This window comes from Dipodomys merriami, unplaced genomic scaffold (assembly GCF_024711535.1).
Source record: "Dipodomys merriami isolate MVZ:Mamm:240054 unplaced genomic scaffold, mDipMer1.0.p SCAF_236, whole genome shotgun sequence".
Classification (NCBI taxonomy): Eukaryota; Metazoa; Chordata; class Mammalia; order Rodentia; family Heteromyidae; genus Dipodomys; species Dipodomys merriami.
Window position 1 is genome coordinate 1472412 of NW_027203782.1, and position 25171 is coordinate 1497582.

Sequence of the window (25171 nt, forward strand, 5' to 3'; positions counted from 1 at the left end):
TGGATCAAGAAAATGTGGTATATATACACAATGGAATTCTATGCCTCCATCAGAAAGAATGACATTTCCCCATTTGTTAGGAAATTGAAAGGTTTGGAAAAAATTATATTAAGTGAAGTAAGCCAGGCCCAAAGAAGCATAGGTCCCATGGTTTCCCTTATTTGCAATATCTAGTATAGGTATGAGTCAAGCGGAAAAGGTCAGATAATGTGATGTTAGGAAAATGAACCCTTAAATATGTATTTTAATGTTTTCGTTTCTTTCATGCATGTGTTTCTAACGCATTTATAAGATTATTTCTTTGTTGCTTTGTATGTCCCTCCCCCACAGTGTAACCCCCGCTTTCACTATATTTGATGTCAGTATAACATGTGGAGGAGATGGGGACAAACAAGTCGTTTAAGGATTCAGGTGGACCTGTTGCAACAATGAGAAGTACAAAATGTCATGTCAAAACCAGCTTTACAATGTCGGTGTGGGGGGGGAGGGGGGTATAATTGGGTGGGGGGAGGGGGGTATAATTGGGTGGGGGGAGGGGGGAGGCGGGGAAGGGAGGTGAAGGGTAAACAAAGGAGGAGGCTGCAATGCTTGGTAAGAAATGTATGCATTATCCTGCCCATGTAATTGTAGCCCCTCTGTACAGTATGTTCTCAAATAAAATAAAATAAAAATAAAAATAAAAAGAGAAGAAACAGGAACTAAGTGACATAGGGTTGACTGTATTGGTTTATAGAATATGCAAAGTGAGAACTTCACATAAACAGAGGAAAGAGTTTCCATCCAGATATATCTTTGTCAGCTGGAGACTTGACAGGTTAAGATAAACTTAACAGATCAATGTCTCTTCATCCTAATTGGAACTGAAAAAAAACCCAGTAATAAATGTTTACCTATCTACCAGGTCAGCACAGGCTACACACAGGAACTCAGAGTCGCCTATATCATAAAACAGTGAAAAAGCTATTTACTACAGTTTGGGGAGGTCCTTTATCAATTTTATGCTATTCTAGTAATGGCTTAATCTTTTAGCTTTGCATAAAAGATTTAAAACTGCCTTTTGAATGACCATCTATTTCACAAAGATTCCAGAGTTTAAACTTTTCACCTCTGGCTGCACAGAATGAATCAGTAGTACCTGAAATTTACTAACCACTTATAAACTAGGTATATGGAATGAAAGGGTACAGAATGTAATGCAACACAGGCAGGTTTCAGCAGCTCAGCGTGACATTTAGCCAGTGATACAAATGAAACAGCTAGGTGACATGGAAAGACCTAAACGAATCTAGCAAGGTGCTTATTCTTAAACCAAACAGAAGGAAGTTTGTCAGGTGAACGAACACAGCAACACTGTTATTTCAGAGGTCAGAAGGCTTGCTGTCCAAGCACCAGCTATGTCTGTACTTTCTAACATGCTTAATGCATGATACACACCACTATGTGCACAAGTACACACACTTACACACACACACATTGAAAAACCAGTTGCTTTCATTCTAGTAATTTTTATCTTTAGATGTTCTCTCACTTATTCAGAGTATTCTGAACTGTAAGAGACTTGAAAGCTACTATATTATCTAACAGAAGAAAGAAGAAAACTAAATTCCCATATCTTGGTTCTTTCACTATATTCTCAGAAGGGGATTTCGATATATATAAACATAAACTGCAGACTGTGAGTGTCCTGTAAATGTACAAGTCATTTTTACTTTCTTTCTTTTTTTTTTGGTCGGTCGTGGGGCTTGAACTCTGGGCCTGGGCATTGTCCCTCAGCTCTTCAGCTCAAGGATAGCACTCTACCACTTGAGCTACAGCACCACTTCCATATATATACATACATATACATATACATGTATACATATACAACATATGCATGTATATACATGTTATATATTATGTATGTATGTATATCTACATATATGTTGCATGTGTTATATACATGTATATATGTTATACATACATGGATATATGTTATATACATATATACATGCATGCATAAACGTGTGTATATGTGCATACATACATAAACATGTGTGTATATATACATATATACATGTATACACACATATATACATATACATATATTCATACATCTATATCTTCTCCTGAAGTTGCTTTTTAATCAAAAAAAATGTTTAGACTTCAATTTTGTTAATTTTTTTGAAGAACCAACTCTTTGTTTTGTTGATTCTTTCTATAGTTTTTTTGGATTCTAATTCATTTAATTCTAATTTAATTTTAATTATTTCTTTCTGTCTACTGGATTGGGGATTATCTTGCTGCTCTTTTTCAAGGAGGTTCAGATGTCTCATTAAATTGTTGGTTTCAGATCTCTCCAATTTGTTGATGTAGGAACTCAGAGCTATAAACTTGCCTCTGAGTACTGCCTTTCCTGTGTCCCAGAAGAGCTGGTAATTTGTGTGCTCATTTTTGTTGAATAGCATTAACCTGTGAATTTCCTTTCTAATCTCTTCCATGACCCACTCATGATTCAGCAGTGTGTTGTTCAACATCCATGTGTTACCGGACTTTCTTTGGTGGCTTTTGGTGTTGAGTTCTAATTTTATTCCCTTGTGGTCTGAGAGAATGCAAGGAATAACTTCAATGTTTCTGAATTTAGACAAGTTTGCTTTGTAGCCTAAAATGTGGTCTATTTTAGAAAACGTTCCATGTGCTGCTGAGAAAAACGTGTATTCTGATGCGGTTGGGTGAAATATTTGTTAGATGTCTGTTAAATCTAGTTGATCTATGCAGTTGTTTAGATCTGTGGTTTCTCTGTTGAGTGTTTGCCAAGTTGATCTATCTAGTGAGGAGAGTGGTGTGTTAAAATCCCCAACAATTAATGTCTTTGGATCTATGTGGGATTTGAGGGAAAGTAGTGTTTCTTGGATAAATTTGGGTGCTCCGTTGTTTGGCATATAGATATTTAAAATTGTAATATCCTCCTGAAGGAGAGATCCCTTAATTAGTATGTGGCAACCTTCTTTATCTCTTCTCACAAATTTTAATTTTAAGTCTATTTTATCTGATATTAGGATTGCAACTCCCGCCTGTTTATGGGGGCCGTTTGCTTGGTAGATTTTTCTCCAGCCTTTAACATTGAAAATGTGTTTGTTTTTATGGGCAAGATGTGACTCCTGAAGGCAGCAGATAGAAGGATCTTGTTTTTTAATCCAACTAGACAGTCTATGTCACTTAATTGGATCGTTAAGTCCGTTAATGTTGATAGATAGGACTGAGAGGTATTTGGGAGTTCCTGCCATGTTATCCACCTTCTTGGGGGCTGCAAAAACTGGGTTCTTCCTATGGTTCTTGGATTCTCAGTTTGGGTGCAGTGTCTTGGCCTTTTTTGTGGTCTTGCTGGTTTTCTCCTCACTCCAGTTAAAATGGCAAAAATCAAGAACTCTAACAACAACAGATGCTAGAGGGGATGTGGACAGAAGCGAACCATACTGCATTGTTGGTGGGAGTGTAAGCTTGTTCAACCACTTTGAAAAGCAGTATGGAGGTTCCTCAAAAGACTTCACATAGAGCTCCCCTATGACCCAGCAATCCCACATTTGGGCATTTACCCAAATGCTCACAAACAAGACCACACTAAAGCTACCAGCACAACTATGTTTATTGCAACATTATTTACCATAGCTAAGATATGGAACCAACCCAGATGCCCCTCAGCAGAGGAATGGATCAAGAAAATGTGGTATATATACACAATGGAATTCTATGCCTCCATCGGAAAGAATGGCATTGCCCCATTTGTTAGGAAATGGAAAGACTTGGAAAAAACTTATATTAAGTGAAGTAAGCCAAGCCCAAAAAAACATAGGTCCCATGGTTTCCCTTATTTGTAATATCTAGTATATGTATGAGTGAAGCAGAAAAGGTCAGATAATATGATGTGAGGAAAATGAACCCTTAGATATGTATTTTAATGTTTTTTTCTTTCATCCATTTGTTTCTAATGCATATATAAGATTATTTCTTTGTTGCTTTGTATGTCCCTCCCCCACAGTATAAACCCTGCTTTCACTGTATTTGATGTCGGTATAGTTTGTGGAGGGGAAGGGGAAAAACAAGTTGTTTAAATAAGGATACAGGTGGACCTGTTGCAACAATGAGAAGTACAAGTTGTCATGTAGAAAACGAACTTTACAACTTGGGGGGGGGAGAATTGGGGGGAGAGAGAGGATGGGTATGGATGGGAAAGGTAAACAAAGGAGGAGGCTACAATGATTGATAAGAAATGTACTCACTATCTTACCCATGTAATTGTAACCCCTCTGTACAGTATTTTCACAATAAAAAAATTAAAAAAAAATTTGGACTTCAAAGATTGCAGAGGCGCACCTAGGAGCTAACTGAGATATCATGAAGAAACCAGTTTTAGTGTTCCAGTGAAAAATCCAAGGCTCAGAGTCACCCAAGTGAGCCATCATAGTACAGAGAGTTTGGCCAGAGAGGAAAATTTCAGGCAGCCTGTTTAAGGAGGCAGATTTGAGCATACACCAGTGACCGAGGTGGCAGTGGCTGTGGCTGCCAACATAACAGTAGACCGAGCCTGAGGAAAAGGTGACAGAAACAGAGTGCAAGCAGCTTCTATTCACTACCAGTCTGAATTTACCAGGAGCAAAAATCTTCATCCTGCTGACCACAGATGGACGCAGATCACAGATAGCCTGAAAAACCAAGGGAAGGTAAGTACCCAAAAAGGCATTCCCATTCCTTCTCACAAAACAGAGTTTGGAAGGTAGCTCTTCCCCTATCATCCCAGAAGAATGTCATCTTTCATATTGGCAAAGACGGAGCCAGGGCAGCCAGTAGATACCTCAGGCCTTAGAATTAGACACTGCTGAGCCATTCAACAGTGCAAAGCAACCCAACCACTGGCACTCAGCTCCATACTGGGGAAAGTTGACCTTTCCAGATGGGGGAAGGACCATCCAAGGCAGGGCAACTTTCTTCACAGAGTAAACAGAGCCAGAGGTGGCCCCACCCTCTGCGGCATGGCAGCAGCAGCTCTCCATGCTGCAGGATGTTAAAAATAAATAAATTCAAAACTGGAGAGTAAGAGAAAAGTCCAGGACTAGATGCATTCACAGCTGAATTCTACAAGGCCTTTGAAGCAGAACTCAATTGATACTACTCCAACTCTTCAATGCAAATGAAAGTTCACTACTAATCTCATTCTAGGAAGCCTGCACAACCCTCATCCTCAAAACAGACAGGGAATCATCAAAGAAACAGAACTCAAGACCCATTTCTCAGATGACCATTAATGCAAAACTACAAAATCCTGGCCAATCAACTTCAACAATTCATCAAAAAAATCATACACTATGATCAAACAGGATTCATTCCATGGATGCAAAGTTGGTTCAATATACACAAAACAATAAATGTAATACATCACATCAACAGGAGCAAGGATAAGAATTACATAGTAATCTCAATAGATGCAGAAAAAAGATTTGACAAGATCCAACACCACTTTATTAAGAAAGCTCTGCAGAAACTAGGAATCCATGGAATGAACATTCCTCAATATAAGAAAAGCTGTGTATGACAAACTTACATTATAACTTATACTATAACTAGTATTATACTTAATGGCAAAAGTAAAGCCATTTCCTCAAATTTCAGGAAGGAGACAGACTGTCCACTCTCTCCATTCCTCTTCAGTATAATATTAGAATACCTAGCTAGAACAATAAAACAAGATGCAAACTTTAAGGGGATCTAAATAGAAAAACTCTTCCTCTTAGTAGATGACATGATCTTGTATTTAAATAATCCCCTAGACTCCACCCTCAAGTTATTCGAGCTGATCTGAAACTTTGGCAAAATGGAAAGGTATATAAATTAACCCTCAAAATTCCGTGGCTTTTCTGTATGCCAACAATGAGAGTAACCCTATATCCTCAAATAGTTATACTTTCTTTCTGTTAAAGCAATCAAACTCCTCTCATTGCTCTTTTGGAAACATGTATATATTTCCGTAGTCAGTCTACCATGAACACTACAAGTTACTTCTACTGAATTATAACTCTCTACATACGGAGCAATATTTTTCCATCTCTCCATTCCCATTCCTAACTTCTATTTCTTATAAAATCACTGTTCTATTCTCAATTTCTGAACATTTAAGTCCTACCACGAGTGAGATTATGCAGCATTTGCTTTTTTGTTCTTGCCTTACCTCACTTAACATGATTTCCAAAGGTCACAGTAATGTCAGCATCAAAGGCCAACACTGTTCCAACCACAATAGAAAACAGTTCTATTCGACGTTCTAAGTAGGTGAGTGACTAGTGTCCCTCCATAGAAAACAGTCACAGCTTCTGGTTCTAAACCTTTGAAAGGCAACTGTAGCCAGAGAATAGGATGAATTAAGCAGTTAATAAAATTTAAAATCCCTACCTAAGTCCTAAGTAACATATTAACCTCAGATTCCTAATTAGAAAATGCATGGCTTGCAATAAAAGCATTTGCTATTAATGAATGTAAATTAATGCAACCAGTTTAATAATGTTTAACTATTGAAACTAATATTGAAACATTTGTTTGCCCTCTTTCTTCACAAGTTAATAAAAAACCAAGTAAATTAGAGCACTGTGACATATCTCAATTGAAGAAAGAAAATCCTTCCTTTTAGAATGACGGATTAATGAAACTTGAATTAAAATCAACCTCAAAGAAATTATGAGTGAAGGGGCTGGGAAGGTGGCTCAGTGGTAGAGCACTTGCCTTGCATTCATGAGGCCCTGTGTTCGATTCCTCAGCACCACATAAGCAAAAAGAAAAAAGCCGGAAGTGGCACTGTGGCTCAAGTGGTAGAGCAGTAGCCTTGAGCTGAAGAGTTGAGGGACAGCGTCCAGGCCCAGAGTTCAGGTCCCATGACCGGACCCTCTCCTCCCCCCCAAAAGAAATTATGAGTGAAAACTATTGTCTACACTACTCTAGAAGACAAAGCCAATTTCAGTGTAGAACTTTTCTGGCATACAAGAAATTCTTACAGTCTCACTGAATTATTTCACTACTATAATATCCTAGGTGTTACATATAGAAGGCACATAGGATGCGTATACAAATAAGAGATGGTGTTAATAGTCCTGTAGTTAGACTTTTCTTCATGTATCCCATTTCAAACACATCTATCCTCAAAACCTTACCCATGGCTGCACATTGGTGGATATCCATAAAGTAGGCAAATAGCTCTCAAGAAAATTCCACAGCAAGGTCAGACTATGCTCAAGAAAACTCTTAAAACTCATTTTAATAATATTTTGTTTCATTTCTCCTCAGTACTATTTCCAAGTTCCTTCCAAAATTTTCCCTTGTCCTTTGATTGTCACCTAATTAAAACTATTAGTTAATGCACCTAATTCTACGTTTACGAGCCTATAATCATAAATTTAGAAGAGATGTTATAGATGTTCAATACATTTTCCTAAAATTGAACTACACACTATGGAAGCAATAATATCAGGGAAATCTCTAATCTTTTGCCAACCTAATTACTTCCTCAATGTTCTAGTGTCAGACTATTTTGAAAGAGCTATATAATCCATTCCCTGAGAGCTTCTATCTACTGATTGAATCTTGCCATTTGAAGCATATATCGTGTTCTATAACTTTGTTTTCCTAGAGTTTCAGAAAACATAAAATTTTAGCTTCGTTTCCTATAGCACAATAGGAAATTTCTTCCTATCTTGATTTCATTCCTCTGAATATTCTGAGACAACCTTATACTTCTTCACTAAAAGCTATTGTTGGGTTGAACCTGATGCCATCCCTTTCACCTATTAGACTCATTTTTGTAACTTGAGTGCACATTTACTGTATGGGTAAGCCCAGGATATTTTTGATACTTGGTGCTAAGTAAAATTATTCTGCTCCACAGTGAGTGAGATAGTTAACAGTTCTAAATAGAGAATATAACATTTACCTCTACAAAATTTAGTCATTTCATCCTGTTCAAATTTCTTGAAATTCAAATTCCGTAATCCAGCATTAAAAATATAAGTAAGTCACTATTTAAACTTACGGAGTTAGATTTGCATAAATAGGTAAAACATTCGTGTGTGTGTGTGTGTGTGTGTGTGTGTGTGTGTGTGTGTGTGTGTTTTAGAAAACATTGGTTTTCTGTGGTTTTTGCCTTTTCTAAAAGTCCATTATATATGTCTAAAAATACTATTTTTAAAAATACAATAATAAGTAGCTTTCAACTGCTATGGATCTTAATATTAAGACTCTATTAGCCTTTGAAATTCTAAATTTAGTCACATATTGTTAATCTAACAAAACTATGTACACCTTCTTTGGAATTAATCTATGAATTAGCAGAGTATGTCAACATATATAGAAATAAAATTAGTTCTATTATTAACTTCATCATGTAAATCATATTAATGATTACAATGTCATGTTCAATTTCAGAAGACACATATGATTTTTGGTAAGATTCTAGAAGTCGTTGATAAATACTCAACAACCAGCATAAAGTCTTCATGCTCTGTGCCAAGCAAGTAAGGTCTAGTTAAAGTGTGATGGGAAGAGTCAGAGTACAATATATCCTAAAGCCATCCACAGCAATTCAGAGCCAGTAAGTCCCCCAAGATTATTCATTTTTTTTGGTGGGGGGAATCCGGTCATGGGGCCTGAACTCTAGGCCTGGGCACGGTCCCTCAGCTCTTCAGCTCAAGGCTAGCACTCTACCACTTGAGCCACAGCGCCACTTCTGTCTTTTTTCTTTTTGCTTATGTAGTGCTGAGGAATCGAACCCAGGGCCTCATGCATGCAAGGCAAGTGCTCTACCACTGAGCCACCTTCCCAGCCCAAGAATATTCATTTTTTATGTCTTAAAAATAACCTGAATTTCAATGGCTTTGCAGTATCCCACTGTATTTGATTTCAACTAGAATTTATGCCTGAAAACTCTTAACTTCTAATGTTAAAACATGTTAGTTTTATGTACCCAAACATTTTCTTAGTGCTCCAAATGAGGAGTTCTGGTCCTCTGACCTACCCCATGAAAAACATTGTGTGGTCAAATAAGCAGAAAATCTATTCCTTTTGGGTATCTATAATCCTCTTTGTCTATAATCCTCATTAGCTTTCTGTTTAAGATGGGTAGAACATTCCTTAACTCACCTAACCATATTAACTTTCCACAGGCTACCCTCAACATTTATTAACATTTCACTGACCTACAGAAACGTGGGGAAATTTTTACTTCTTTTCTTTAGTTATACATTTATCCCAGTAATATTCCATAGAGCTTTGTATTTCGTATTTTAAATTTGTCCAGATTTGTGAAGAAATCCCTCCTATTCCTTTAAGACCCTCTAAAGGTTAGATGCACATACTATTTCTTTTCTAAAAGAAGTTGGCAATATAGGTGGGAAAAAGAAAGTTTAGTGATAATCCTTATCATCTGAGACACTGAAGATCTTTAATTACTTGGATCTTTCTAACATATTCAGAGAGACTCAGAAAAGACATCAAAACGAAGAGGAGTCACCAATACTTTCTGGAAGTCCCTTAAAAGCACTAAAACCCTCATTTCTGTTTGGCTAAGAAAAATTCCCTTTCTCATTACCTAAAATGCTTGACCAACCTTACCTCTCTGAAATGAGGTTCCCCCCCCCTTTTATTAAAAAAAAACAGTCTGTTACAGATTATTTTGTTTTATTATTTGTAGTTTTTTCCTAGCTGTTCTGAAAGAAAAGGAATTTCTAAAACCATAGAGAGCTAATGCTATTTTTTCAGAAGTACACAGCAAAGAAAAATGAGTTTATAAATAAAAAAAATGTTTTGACAGGACATGTAACTTCAAATTCCAGACTTGTTTAGAGCTTGTACAAAGTTTTTGATAGACTGATAGAATCAAAAGATGGTAAAATTCTTTAAATGACTCTATGTGTGAAAGGATCCATTTGAGAAAATAATCATAGGTTAGCTGAAGAGGGGGGGAAGGAACAAATATCGAGAGTTCTTTTGGACTTTACCCTGAAGCAAGCCAAGTAAAACGAAATGTTTAATGAAATCTGTCTAAATCCAACCAACACATGCAGAAAAATGCCAAGAGGTCACTCACCTGGAGATACTACTAATGGTGGGACAAGTAAAGCAAAGGATGGACTTAATTCTGGGGTGATTTGAATCATAGCCACAATTAAAGCTTCAGTACCATGTCAAATACATTTCAACACTTTAAAATCCTTTGCTTGCATAAAGGTTTTCAAGTCAACTAATGACTAATGACTACGTGGAACAAAAGCAATGTATGAGAATTGCAATTATCACCACAACAAAGGAAAGAAAGCATAGGTGATATTAATGACCCACTGTACAGAACTCACATTAATTTATCTCCATGAGTAAATGAAATAACTCCTTAAATGTGACTCCCTGCCAACATTCAAGCTCAATGCAATCGATCTTTCACACTGTAACCAGAGGAACCTTACAAACCTCATCATGGTTATTTCCCTACCTAAATAATGTCACTAGCATCCTGCTTCTCCAGAACTAAACTACAAATCACTGGTTTAACCTGAAAATCCTTCCCAGTTTCCCTTTGTCCCACCCTCTTCAGCTACATCATTTGCCCTAACTTCTCCATCCTCACCCCATTTCCACAATTTATCCAGAGCTCCACACATAATACACTTCTTAAATTTTTCATACCTGAACCATTTCATCAGCTTTCTCTCTTCTTGGATTGCCTTCCCTTCATTGCATCCCTTAGGAAATGATCTGTTGATCAAATTTATGTTCAAAGATCATTATCTCTTTAGAGGTCTTCTTTGCTCCCCTAGGTCAAATTAATGTTGATCTTCTTGTACCCACAGGAACCCCTTACAATAGATAATAAATTCTAACACATTAACATTATTAAGAAATGATTTTCTAGACATAGTTTTACTCAATTAAATCCTAACAATAACCTCATGAGGCTGGTACTATGATTATTATAATCAATTTTCAAATAAGACAGTCTGAGATATACAGACACTGAGTGTTCTAGATGAGGTCATTCAAGCATTCGCTGACAAACACAAATTTGGATACAGTTGGTCTGTCCCATTTAAAGATTATCCCACAGTTCCATCGCTTGAGGTTCTCCTGGGATCAAGCTAAAAAGAGAATCCAGGGCTTTGTTTGACTAGAGGTTCCATGAGGCAGGAGTCAACTTCCATAGGAAGCCTCAAAATCAGGGGGAAAAAGCAGATCCATGTTCTAAAATGGGCGATTAAGTCAAGCAAACCAAAGAGATAAGATTTCACAAGCCCTCAAATAAAGAGCAAATACAAATGTCAGAAACTGGGCTCTGAAATAAATAAAAAGTGAGAATAAGTCTGATTCCATAAGCAGGGTAATTTCTAACTCCTTATGTCCTGAAAAATGAGTTAGGAGAAGTTCTCCCTTAGAGGAAGTAGAAATAAATCTATCCATGTGCTTCAAAGTGTCAGGAAACTATAAACTCCCCCTTCAAAGCTTCTTCACTTCCCTGTTCAGGATAGAGGAGGTCAAATTTTGAACAGCTCCTCACTGGCCTGGGCAAGGTTCTCTCCCATCTGAACAGCACATTCCCCATACAGCAAAACAAGAACCACAGTCATTTATTTATAAATCATAGACTACTCAATTTTAAGATTTCTGTGCATGATGCTGGAATTAACTTCTTGTAATTGCTAAACAAGCACTCAATACTGAGCCAAGTCCCTAGCCCTCATTTATAACTTTTATCAGCTTGCTATTTGTCTTAATTGGCACTGCATTTCAGGTCAAATTTCACCAAATTTCTTCAGCAATATCCTTGTTCCCTCTGGCACCCTATTCTGCAAATTGCATTTTTCTTCACAGATTTAGTGGAAAAGGAACACATTTTTTAGGACCCTACTCAAATGCATTTTTCTTCATGAATTGTTACTTTTTCAACTTTACTGAAAGTAAGCTGATTCTCTCAAATTCCTATACACATTCTTTGTACCAATTAAAGGTATTCTCTGTATTTTTCATGTCAATAGCCATGATTGATGATTCTATTCCCAGTGCAACTACCACTAATACTAGAATCTATCTCTTTTTTTCCTGTGCTAGAACTGAGTTTCAACTCATGGCTTGGAATTCTCAAGTTCTCAGTTGACCATACCTTCACTTCCAACATTTTTCTGATTAGTTGAAGGTAAGAATCTCACTGATTTTCCTACTCCAAACCCCTCTTGAGCAGCTAAGCTTATACATGTGAGCCCCCAGAACCTGGGTTCACTTCTTAAGAATATGCTATGGGGGCTGGGACGGTGGCTCAGTGGTAGAGCGCTTGCCTTCCATGCATGAGGCGCTGGATTCGACTCCTAAGCACCACATAAGCAAAAAGAAAAAAGCTGGAAGTGGTGCTGTGGCTCAAATGGTAGAGCACTAGCCTTGAGCTGAAGAGCTGAGGGACAGCAATCCAGGCCCCAAGTTCAGGCCCCACAATCAGAACACCCCCCATCCCCCCAAAAAAAGAATGTGCTATGTGCCTTTACATATAGTCACTTATTCAGCAACCTGAAATGCAGTTGTTGTTTCATGTCAGTAAATAAGAATAACTTTGAAAAACTATGAAATAATCTTTTGCTGAAAAGACATATTCTTTTTTTTTGGGGGGGGGTCCGGTCATGGGCCTGAACTCTGGGCCTGGACGCTGTCCCTTAGCTCTTCAGGTCAAGGCTAGCGCTCTACCACTTGAGCCACAGCTCCACTTCAAGCCTTTTTCTTTTTGCTTATGTGGTGCTGAGGAATTGAGCCCAAGGCCTCAAGCATGCAAGGCAAGCGCTCTACCACTGAGCCACCTTCCCAGGCCTGAAAAGTCATATTCTTATCCTTATTTTATAAACAAGAAAACTAAGATACTAAATTATTGACAATCTTGTCAAGTTGACACAGCAGTTAGCCGTAGAGATGTGAAGTGACTCCAGGCCTGATTTCTACATACAGTTATACTTACTGTGTGCTGACTCACTTTTCTTGTCTCCATGTAATAAGGCTAATATCATGTGAACATGGACTGAAAGCAGAACAAATTATAATCAGTAGAAAATGAGTCTCTCTTCTAAGCTGAGGCATTTTAGAGTACAACCCTGGAAACCACAAAAGAAAGAGCCTGGATCTAAAAAACACATTACACAATGCAGATGTGTTTTACATCAGACCTTCAGAAAGCAAAAGACAAACCAGCGATGATCCCTTAGTTCTCTAATTTGTTTTTCTTGTTGTCAATGCTGCTATAATAGAGACTCTCAAACCTAGTTTCTCAACTCTAACTCTACTCCAACTTCTCATTCAACATTTCAGAGTATTTTTCAGCTAACACAGGCAGAAGAAAGAAGAGAAGGAAATGAATACAGTAAAGCCTACTAGCTTCTTCACATGGAAATAAAACAACAGTGAAGCAATCAGATAGAATATGTGAGGAACTCATGGAGAACCTCACAAATCCTATAGTACCTCAAGTGTAATCTCAGATTCCACAAGATCATCTCAGAGTAAGAGAAGAGGACTGAATGCAAACAAGTTATGCAGTTGTCTTACTCCAACAAAAATCTTTTCTAGTCTTTCTACCTATACTACATTTACATATTAGTTTCATTTCCTGTGTATCAGGAAATCTTGTCTAACATTGGAATACAGAGACTAACATTGGAATACAGACTCTAACATTGGAATACAGGAGTCAGAATAGCTTTTAGAAACAGCACAAATTCATTCATGGACTTCTTTATTTCAGTTTCTATAATAGTAGGCATTATCCTCTCTACTGCCTTTCCTATGCATTGGTCATAATAGATACACTCTTTCCAATACTATTAAATTTAGAAATATTAAATGTGTTTTCCTCCCTCCAAGCAAATTCACCATAGCAATTTACACTACTCACAAAAACCCAAATATATACACATTAGTTAATGGCAGTATTTCTCACAATGGTGAAAAACTAGAAACCTCAGTGTTCCACACTAGTTATATTATTGTATTTTCTATAAAAGATTATTTCATAGTGTTTTTAAAGTGATTCTTCTTTACAGACATGAGACAACCACATTTCAGGCTTGTGAGTAAAATTGTAAATTACAAACATCTGTATTTTGATTCTATTTATGTGTGTGTTTGTATATATGTCTGAGGACTATTTTGTGTATGGAAATAAAGAAGGCATAAAAATCTGCTTCAGAATTTTAACAGTTCTTTATTATTGATAGGTTTTGAGATGCACTTCACTTCTATACACTTCTGTGTTGCTTCTGTTTTAAATGTTCATATATCTTTGTGTATATATATATATAAAAAGGATTTTATATATATATATATATATATATATATATATATATATATATATATATATATATAGGATTAGAGATATAGCTTAATGACAGTGCTTATCTACCATGCTTAAGATACCAGGTTCAATATCCACTAGCACAAAAATCACAAATGTAATACAGATTCATATTGGGAAAATGTTTAAGCTGTATCTTAACTGCCACTTTCCAGCACACCAAAATTTCATTCAATGGATACACTAAGTGAAATAAACTAAGGTTAGCAATTTAGTTTACAGAGATCATTTCTACCTAGTTTCTATAATCAGAATGTTGCCTGTTATTACTCAATCTATGATGAAAATAATGAGGTTTCAAAAGTACATTCAGAGTTAATTCTTTCACTTCAGATTTCAACATTAAACCATCAAGGTAGATTCTACATATAGACCATAATTCCAATGAAATCTTGGGTAAAAATCTTGTTGCAGAATGAGTTCCTAAGTGATAATGGTTTTCTCTTTCTGACCACATTTCCAATTTATGAAGTCATAAATGTAACAGTACCAGAAATCTTACTGGCTGTCAAATAAAGAAAAAATAAGAGAGGCTCTAAACTATATTTGTTAACACACCAAGCAGTATATCAGACAAGATATTGTAAAATAAGATCTATACTTTAAGCCTCTTTTACCAGTTAAAGGATTTTTTTCAAATAAGAAAGTAATAGACAAAATACACCATCAAGTTTTCTATTTTAAAATCTAACCACCAGAATTTACCAACTAAGATTGAAAAATAGGAGAATAAACAGGAAAAGGTTCTAAAATCCTATTGGAACAATAACCTGTGATATCACGGGTTATTCCACCAGAGTATGAATGAAGTTTGATTTTAGGGCTAGCCCATCCATTAAACAGATGCTACATTAAACTTAAAGTTGCTTAATAACAAAGTATTTGTGTCATTGGCTATTCTGGTTAAATACACACTATGTTCATTATGGTTAAAACAATAAATATTAATTTGTACTTTAAGTCATAGTTCAGTTGGTTGCATAGCTATTCAGGAAAGCTCTCATTCATCTAAATGGTGACTTACAGAGACAGGATTCTTCCATATTGCAGTTTAACATTTGGAATATGTAGTTTCCAAGGTTGCCACAGAACAGATGCTGGGGAATAAAATACAGGATTTTATGGATTGAGCTGGAAATTGCATATACCATTTACAACTATGTGCTGTTGTCTAGAATTTAACCATATTATTTTACCTTGCTCCAAGAAAGGATTGAAAATATAGTTTATGTACCTAGGAAGACAAAATGGATTTGTGAACATGAGGAATGCTGCTGTAGTTTGATGTTAACTGTTCTTTTTATCTTTGTAGAACATATTAGATACTATGGTAATTTCTTTCCTTTTCTGTATGCCTCAAACTCATGTGGCAAAGGAACACTCACTGCTCTAAAGTATAGACCTAAAAGTTATCTCCAGCTTCTCCCTTTCCTCAGTGCTCCCACAGTCATCAACATTCCCGTGGCTCATTTTTTTCAGCCTATTCCTTTATCACCAGCACCACCAGCTCACGTGTTCAACTAGCCTCTCCTGGAAAGAAATCTCTGCCTCCACTCTGACCTCAACCACAATTTTCCCACCCCATCCATTGTCACTTCCACCAATGCAGAAACAATAACAAATCTTTCTTATCCTAAGACATATTACCACTCTCCTTACCTTTACACTTCAGTAGGTTTACTTCAGGCTCTATAAACTGAGACAACTAACTTTTTGATCCTTTTGCTCAATATTATAGTTTAACCAGTTGTATTATATTCTGACTCCAGGACGTCTTTACTGTCTATATTTTGCTGCACCCTACTTTCCAGACTCTTGTTCTCTATTACTTAAACATATGCTTCTGTGGCAGAAAAACAAACATTTTATTCTGCTGAAAATTTTCAGACTATTTTCTTCTAGTTTCAGGGAATAACCAATAAATTCTCATCATCTAAATCACCTATCTCCATAATGGCACATCAGAATTTCTTGATCCTAACTGTAAGTTGGTACTTACTGTTGAGCCTTCCTCTATGGTCACATTCTCCTTATTCTCCCCAACTTCTAGTAACTACAATTCTATTCTCAACTATGACATCAGCTTGGATAAGGTGGGGAAGTGAGGGTGGGGACGTTTTTTCTTTTCATCTTCTCATGACAGTTAACATGATATACTGAGTTTTATTTTAGAAAGGTATATTGTTTTGACTAATAAACCAAAATTAATAAAAAGATAATAATGATAATAACAGTGATTTGAAGAACAAAACTAAAAAATCAGTGGCTTGACAAAAGTTTGTTTCTTCTCTCCTAAAGTCCAAATTAGGTATTCATGATAGTCAAGCAGCTCTTCTCTTGATGTAGGAATACAGATTCTGCCACGGATTCTGCTTAACTTTGATATTTGGCTTCCAGTGTCACTAGTGCAAGAAGAGAAAGGATAATGATTAGGAGAGTTTTGTAGATGAGGCCTGAAAATAGCACATATCATGGGACTGACAATATTACATGGCTAGAACTCTTTTACATGGCTACACATAAAAATCAAAGTAAGGTGTGAACTCAAAGGATACTGGATCTGAAAAATAGCTTTCCTTTAACTATTTTCCTATCACTCCAGCTCCTTCCTCCTCTGCATATTTCTAGTATTTTCTAGAACCTTCCTGATATGCTGCATCAAACTCTGAACTGGACTCTGTTAAATATCTCACAATATCTCCTACAACTACAAAACTGCTCTGCACACTAAATGAGTTCCTTACATATGGACTAAGGAGACAAACAATAATCTCTTAGGAGCTATTAAAGTATATATAGGCATTTCTTCATATTCTAAGTGGTCCCAGACTTCTAGAAATAGAGAGTTTGGCTCTACACATTTTATTATTCCTTTCCTTGCCATATAGATATACACTTGCAATATTTTAAAATATGAAATGCTTTAGCAATTTGTTTGTCATCCTTATACAGGAGACATGCTAATCTCTGCATCATTTTGATCTTAGTATACAGTATATGTTGCTGTAGCAAGTAGTTGATATTGCTTTCTATTGCCTTCAGCATGTTGATGCTCTAGTCAGCCCTTCTTTACTGTTTCTACAATATGCAGCAATGGATTCTACAACATATACAATCAAATAAATACAATCTCTAACAAATGTAATTATTCCATATTATATATTACATTGTTATATATTAATGTAATTACTAACATATATTTGATTATAGTTTACAAGAGAATAAATAAATGCGAAATTGTTCATGCTGTGGCCCCTGGGAGCACTTGTTCACTTTGCTGATGCCCATCCCTAAAATAATATAAACTTGTCTTCTTTCCTCTCTTCCTACCATTACCATGTGTTCATTGAAGAGTATTTAATAAATGAAGTCATCTAAGAATTCTAACCAAATCTACAATTTTATCAGCAATTCACCTTTATATTATCCCAATAAATCAAGACAGAAAGAGATGAAGAAGAAGAAATTAGAGAGCTAAAGAAGTCTTAAAAGTGTGGTGGATATTAAAGCAGATAGTTGTGACAGAGCTATGATAGACTTTTCAATAGCATCCTAGTTAAACCATGACAAGTCTATACATCCCAAGAATTTCATAATGCCTCTTCTTTAAACACAACATAAATATGGAAACATACATATAATTGCATCAAATCAACTTCATGAAGAAATATTTATTTTTAACTCTCCTTATTTATACTATTAGAAGTCAAGAGGTAACCTAAGGTCACCATAGTGCAGAAAAGCAAGAAAAGTCTTTAATAACAACAAGGGTGCAGAAAGAAACAAGACAAGGTCAACTGATAGAAAGTAAAGAAAATTCTACAGACATAGCAAGGCAAACCCGGACACCTGGTGTTATTCATGAAAGCCAGGTCCTTGTATGTGCCTTCAAGTGAGCACAAGGGTCAAGATGACCTTGGAGTTTTACTGTCGGCTCCCAACAGCTATGGGTCCAAATGATGTAGTGCTAGCCTCAAGTAAAATAATCTCAGGGAAAGCACCCAGGTCCTACGTTAAAGCCCAAGACCAGCAAAACTAATGATGATACCTATCACTGATTATGGGAAAATACATGTGCAGAGAAACCTGACAGATCTACTCTAATAACAACAGAGGCTGGAGGGGATGTGAACAGAAGGGAACCTTACTACATTTTTGGTGGGGGTGTAAACTTGTTCAACCACTTTGGAAAGCAGTATGGAGGTTCCTCAAAAGACTCCACATAGAGCTCCCCTATGACCCAGCAATCCCACTTTTGGGCATTTACCCAAATATTTACAAACAAGACCACACTAAAGCTACCAGCACGACTATGTTTATTGCAGCATTATTTACCATAGCTGACATATGGAACAAACCCAGATGCCTCTCAGTAGATGAATAGATCAAGAAAATGCGGTGTATATATACACAATGGAATTCTATGCCTCCATCAGAAAGAATGACATTGCCCAATTTGTTAGGAAATGGAAAGACTTGGAAAAAATTATATTAAGTGAAGTAAGCCAAGCCCAAAGAAACATAGGTTCCATGGTTTACCTTATTTCCAATATCTAGTATATGTATGAGTCAAGCAGAAAAGGTCAGATAAGGTGATGTTAGGAAAATGAACCCTAAGATATGTATTCAAATTTTTTTCTTTCATGTGATTGTTACTAACACATTCATAAGATTATTTCTTTGTTGCTTTGTATGTCCGTCCCCCACAGTATAATCCCTGCTTTCACTGTATTTGCTGTTGGTATAATTAGTGGAGGGGAAGGGGAAAAACAAATCATTTAAATAGGGATACAGGTGGACCCATTGCAACAATGAGATGTACAAGTCGTTATGTCGAAAACGAACTTTACAACTTTGGTGGGGGGGCAGCGTGGGGAGGATTGCGGGGGCGGGAGGAGGATGGGAAGGGCTGGGAAGGGGAAACAAAGGAGGAGGCTACAATGCTTGATAAGAAATGTACTCATTAATTGTAACCCTTCTGTACAATATTTTCACAATAAAAAAAAGAAGAAAAAAGAAACCTGACAGTTCTAAAATAGGAAACAATTTGGGCATGATGGCACTCACCTGAAATCCCAACTCTGGAGGTAGAGGCAGGAAGATGAAGACCCATAGACCAGCCTGTTATTAGTAGTTGGACATCATCAATAATACAGATAATAACAGATTCTAGTATGGATGTGAGTGAATAGTAACTCTAGTACAATGTTAGTAAGAGTGTAAACTTTTTCAACTACACTGGAAAACAATATGGAAGATCCTCAAAGAACTACAGTAAAATCCAGCAATTCTATTCTTAAAGATTACAAACTAGGATACAGTAAAGTCACTTGCACAACCATGTTTATTGCAGCACTGTTCACCACAGCCAAGGTATGGAATCAGCCCAGGTGGCCCTCAATAGATGAATGGGTAAAGAAATTTATATAACTAAATTTTACTTATCCTTTAGAAAGAATAATATTGTATCATTTGCAAAAAAATGGAAAGACCTAGAAAATATCATACTAAAAGAAATCAGGCTCAGGGAGTCAAAGATGTATGTTTTCTCTCATATATGAAAGCTAGAATTCATTTATAAATATAAGTAAACATCTTCAATGTTATGCAAATATACACAAATGTATCAGCCAAAATCTGGTAGAATCAGGAATGAACTCAGAGTGTAATTGCTAAGAAAGGCTGACTCACAGTCCAACAAAATAAACAACAGGAAACGAGTATTCAAAAGTGAAAAGGATCAAAGAAAGGGAGCTAGACAAATGAAGAACAGGGAAGAATGCAGTCATAAAATTCAATGTTTATCTTACAAAACTGAGAAAGGGGTGAAATTGGGAGGGATGGGGGAAATGATGAAATGGATAATATTAATCAAGATGCATTGTACTCATATATTGCTTTGTTGAACGGCAATTCCTTAACACAACTACTTTAACATACTAAAAATACACTAAAAATAAAATATAAAATAAACATAAACATAAAAAGAAAAGTAATGTCATTTGTCAAAGTGGCATTTATAGGACAGAATCTATGTACTGAGTTTATCTCTTGCAGAGAGTAGAGTTGCACTACAATGTATTACAATAAAAATTATAACACTTAAGGTTGGTCAAGTGGCTTAAACCAGCTCCTTAAATATTGCTAGTGAAGGTGGATATGGCCCAATGTAGATATGTTCCTGTGTAGTACAGACTGGGATCCAGAACCAGTGCTTTTTGAAGTCCTGTAGTTAATAATAATGAAGAAACTCAAGTTCACATTCTAACCTAAAAAAAAAATCAGTATTTTTATTTTCCCCTTAAGTCTGGTGACGAGAAGGAAACATAAAAACTAAACCTGGAAGATATTTTCTTGCCAAATAGCAAAGAAGTTATCAAAGATTACTGACATCAAACCTGACTGAAGTAGCTCATGTCTGTAACCCTTACTACTCATCAAGTTGAGATCCAAGGATCATGGTTATAAGCTAGCCCACCCAGACAGAAAATATCCATTACATACACACACACACACACACACACACACACACACACACACACACACACACACACACACACACACACACACACACACTCACACACACACACACCAGAAAAATCCATGTCACATTTACCTCCAATTAACATCACCAAAAAACAAGAAATGGTGCTGTGGCTCAAGTGGTAGAGTGCTAGCCTTGAGCAAAAATGCTCAAGGACAATGCTCAGGCCCTGAGTTCACGCCCTCGGACCAGCTCAAGAAGTAAAAAAGTACTAACATTGTGTCATGGGGATTCAGGAGCAAGTAAAGGACGTGAAGTGTGCAAAGACTACAAAATAAGCACATCAATAAATATAAATGGATTAAGATACATCAAATTCATTTAAATCTCAAGAGATCCTGTGATATTCAAAGTTATTATAGCTAAGGGTCTCTGCAGAAACAAGTGATAGATGATACATAGATAGCTAGATAATTAGATAGACAGACAGACAGACAGACAGATAGATAGATAGATACATAGATAGAATTTAAAAATTACTATAAAAGTTCAGATAATCATGGAATCTTAGGAAAATGAAACCTAAGATATGTATTTAAATGTTTTTTTCTTTCATGCTTTTGTTTCAAACGCATTTATAAGATTATTTCTATGTTGTTTTTATGTCCCTCCCCCACAGTATAACCCCTGCTTTTACTGTATTTGATGTCGATATAATTTGTGGAGGGGAAGGGGAAAAACAAGTCGTTTAAATAAGGATACAGGTGAACCCGTTGCCACAATAAGAAGTACAAGTTGTCATGTCGAAAACGAACTTTACAACTTTGGTGGGGAGGGAGGATTGGGTGGGGGACGGCAGGGGGAGGCTGGGAAGGGATGGGAAGGGGAAACAAAGGAGGAGGATACAATGCTTGATAAGAAATGTACCTTGCCACAAATAAAATAAAATAAAATAAAATGAAAAAAAAAAGAAAGCAGGAAGTAGAACTGTGGCTCCAGGTAGATGTCTAGCCTTGAGAGAAAGAGCCAAGCCAGCATGCAAGCCCTGAGTTCAAACCATAATACCAGCAAAATAACAAATAACGAAAAATATTGTTTTTCCTAGTCTTTCTTTCTTTTGATATATTTTTTGTCAGTCATGGGGCCCTAAACTCTGGGCCTGGGCCCTGTCCCTCAGCTCTTCAACTCATGAGACTCTTTTTTTAAAAATACTTTTTTATTTTAAAAATACTGCACAGAAGGGTTACAGTTACATGAGCAAGGTAATGAGTACATTTCCTATCAAGCATTGTTACCTCCTCCTTTGTCTTTCCCCTATACTCTCTTCCCTCCCCACCTCTACAACTACACTCTCCCCTTCTCTCCTCCCCCCACTCCCTGCCTAAATTGTAAAGTTCACTTTTCAACAAAGTGTCTTGTGCATCTCATTGTTACAATGGGTCTACCTGTATCCCTACTTAAGCATTTTGTTTTTCCCCTTCCCCTGCCCAAGCTAGAGAAGTGTATAATCAAGATGCAGAGCACGGACAACAAATACTGTGGGGGAGGAACATACAAAGAAACAAAAAGATAATATGGTACATTATAAATATGTTAGAAACAATAGCAAGAAATAAAAAACCACTTTTGTCCCAATCTTGGGGTTCATTTCATTTAACATCGTCTTATCTGGTCATATTTACAGAGGGGATGAGGCCAGAAGGGAATCCTACTGCATTGTTGGTAGGAGTGTAAACTTGTTCAACCACTTTGGAAGTAGTATGGAGATTGCTCAAAAGACTCCACATAAGCTTCCCTATGACCCAGCAGTCCCACTTTTGGGCATTTACCCAAATGATCACAAACAAGACCATACTAAAGCTACCAGCACAACTATGTTTATTACAGCATTATTTCCCATAGCTAAGATATGGAACCAACCCAGATGCCTCTCATTAGATGACTGGATCAAGAAAATGTGCCTCCATCAGAAAGAATGACATCACCCCATTTGTTAGGAAATGGAAAGTCTCTGAAAAAATTATATTAAGTGAAGTAAGCCAGGCCCAAAGAAACATAGGTCCTATGGTTTCCCTTATTTGCAGTAACTAGTATATGTCTGGGACAAGCAGAAAAGTTCCAAAGCTATGTACATATGACCAGATAAGATGATGTTAAGCAAAATGGACTCCAAGGTAGGGACACAAATGTTTTTATTTTTCTTTCTTGCTAATGTTTCACGAGACTCTTAACTGCAATTAATCATAGAACAATCTGGAAGTGGCACTGTGGTTCAACTGGTAGAGTGCTAATCTTGAGCAAAAAATCTCAGAGACAATGCTTAGGCCTTGAGTTCAAGCTCTATACCCAATAAAAAAAAAGAGGAGGGATATGATAAGATTGGGGTTTGAATGCAAGACCCTGTTTGTGTTTTCTTTTTTATAATTTTTTATTGTAAAAATAGTGTACAGAGTAGTCACAGTTACACGAGTAATATAATGAGTACATTTCCTGTTGAGCATTGTTACCTCCTCTTTTGTTTTTGCCCTACCATCCCTTCCTTCCTCACCTCCCCAAATTCCCCTTTTTCCCCCTCTAGTTGTAAAGTTCATTTTCAACATAATATCTTGTACATCTCATTGTTACAATGGGTCAACCCGTATCCTTGTTTCAACATTTTGTTATTTGTCTAGAGAATACAAACAGGATAACAAAATCCTGTTTGTGTTTTCTAGACAAGTATTCCAATATATGAGCCACCAGCACCCACAACCTGTTCTGCTTTAGTTATTTTTCTAGATAAAGTCTTTCATTTTTGCCCATGAAAAAGAAAAGAAAAGAAAAGAAATGTACCTTGCCCATGTAATTGTAACCCCTCTGTACGGTATTTTCACAATAAAAAAAAGGTGATCTTTACTCAATCTACATATCAAAATACTAATCTCTCATGTGAACATCCTCATATTCACCCAAAAATAGCTTTGTCAGCTATCTGGAAATCTTTAGCCCACTCAACTTGATGCATACAATTAGCCATCATAATTAAGGCGATGTGGTGAGCCTTTTCTTTTTTTTCCTTTTGAAGAATAATAGAGAAGTACATCATTTTGAAAACTTGCCAATAAAAGTCAAAAATAAAATATCTGTCCTCCCTTTTTTTTCTGTTGGTCATGATCTGTTGGGCCTGGAAACTGTCCCTGAGCTCTTCAGCTCAAGGCTAGTGCTCTACCCACATAAGCCACAGCTCCACTTCAGTTTTCTGGTGGTTTATTAGAGATTAGAGTCTGACAGACTTTTCTTCCCAGGCTGGCTTTAAACTGCAATCATCAGATCTCAGCCTCCTGAGTAGCTAGCATTACAGGCGTGAGGCACCAGTGCCTAGCTTGGTCTTTCTTTAACTACACAAATTACAACCGTGTTTTTAAGCAAACAGTGCATGTTTCTCTTTATAAATGTATTCTGGACACTCAGCAAATGAAAGAGATCATAGAATTATAACATCACCATTGGGCAGCCCTTAGTGATTTAATGTATCTATGCACTGACCACCATTTTTCTCATGTTAGAAAGACACAGAGAGAGAGAGAGTCAGAAAGGCAGAGGCAGAACCAGACCTTGTAAGTCTGTATCTTTCTTATACTGAGGATGGAGGGCCACCTCCTAACCTATGAGGTAGATATAACCAAAATAGTCTAACCATAATTGGATAAAACCTTGAAAACTTAATTATCAATTTGCAGAAAATAAACAAGGCAGAAGAATTTATTAAACTATACCGTGAAACACTAAGAGAACAATCATAGAGAAAATCTGGGCATGGAAAATTCTAAAGGGCAAACAAAAACTAGGAAGAAAAAAGATGCAGGGGGTGAACCTACAAAGATTAAAAGGTGTCAAACAATTATTGGGGTGTATTTATGTCATTTATAAAAATGTCAGCATGTTAAATGGCATTAAGATGCTGCTGTTAGCTGCTAAGAGTAATAACTATTCTGTTTTTTGTAGAGTCCTGTCATTTTTGGTTGCACCATGAAGGTTTCCAGGTAAAGTCATATGTCTGAGATTTGATTCAGTATCAATTAGTGTGAAAGGTAGAGGACAGAACAGAATTTGCCACATTTGATTGAAGATAGATATAGAGAGGTCACTAAAGAATTCTGTTTACTTTTGTATGAATGTTTAACTTTTTCATAAAAACTTGCAATTCACTGACATAGCTCTTCCTTAGCCTGGGTAAGGCCCTATGTTGAATCTCCAGCACCGCCAAAGACAATAAATGAGAGAAAAAAAATCACTTCAATTTTTTTTCATATGTAGAATAA

General features: G+C 36.5%; 1 long non-coding RNA gene and 1 pseudogene across 8 annotated transcripts in view; both read right to left on the reverse strand.

Annotated features, from left to right (window-relative positions):
* The window catches only part of LOC138835397 (uncharacterized), a 47025-nt gene extending 40652 nt beyond the window's left edge, over nt 1-6373 (reverse strand). For 7 of the 8 annotated variants that reach the window (XR_011374587.1, XR_011374582.1, XR_011374581.1 and 4 more), the window contains exon 1: nt 6200-6373. This is a non-coding gene — a long non-coding RNA (uncharacterized lncRNA). Of the gene's footprint in view, nt 1-4624; nt 4680-6199 lie in introns of all 8 variants that reach the window. The other variant, XR_011374583.1, reaches the window with a different exon arrangement.
* Nucleotides 6374-17293: 10920 nt separating this feature from the next.
* LOC138835402 (U6 spliceosomal RNA) lies at nt 17294-17391 on the reverse strand (annotated as a pseudogene).
* Between the last annotated feature and the right edge of the window lie 7780 nt (nt 17392-25171).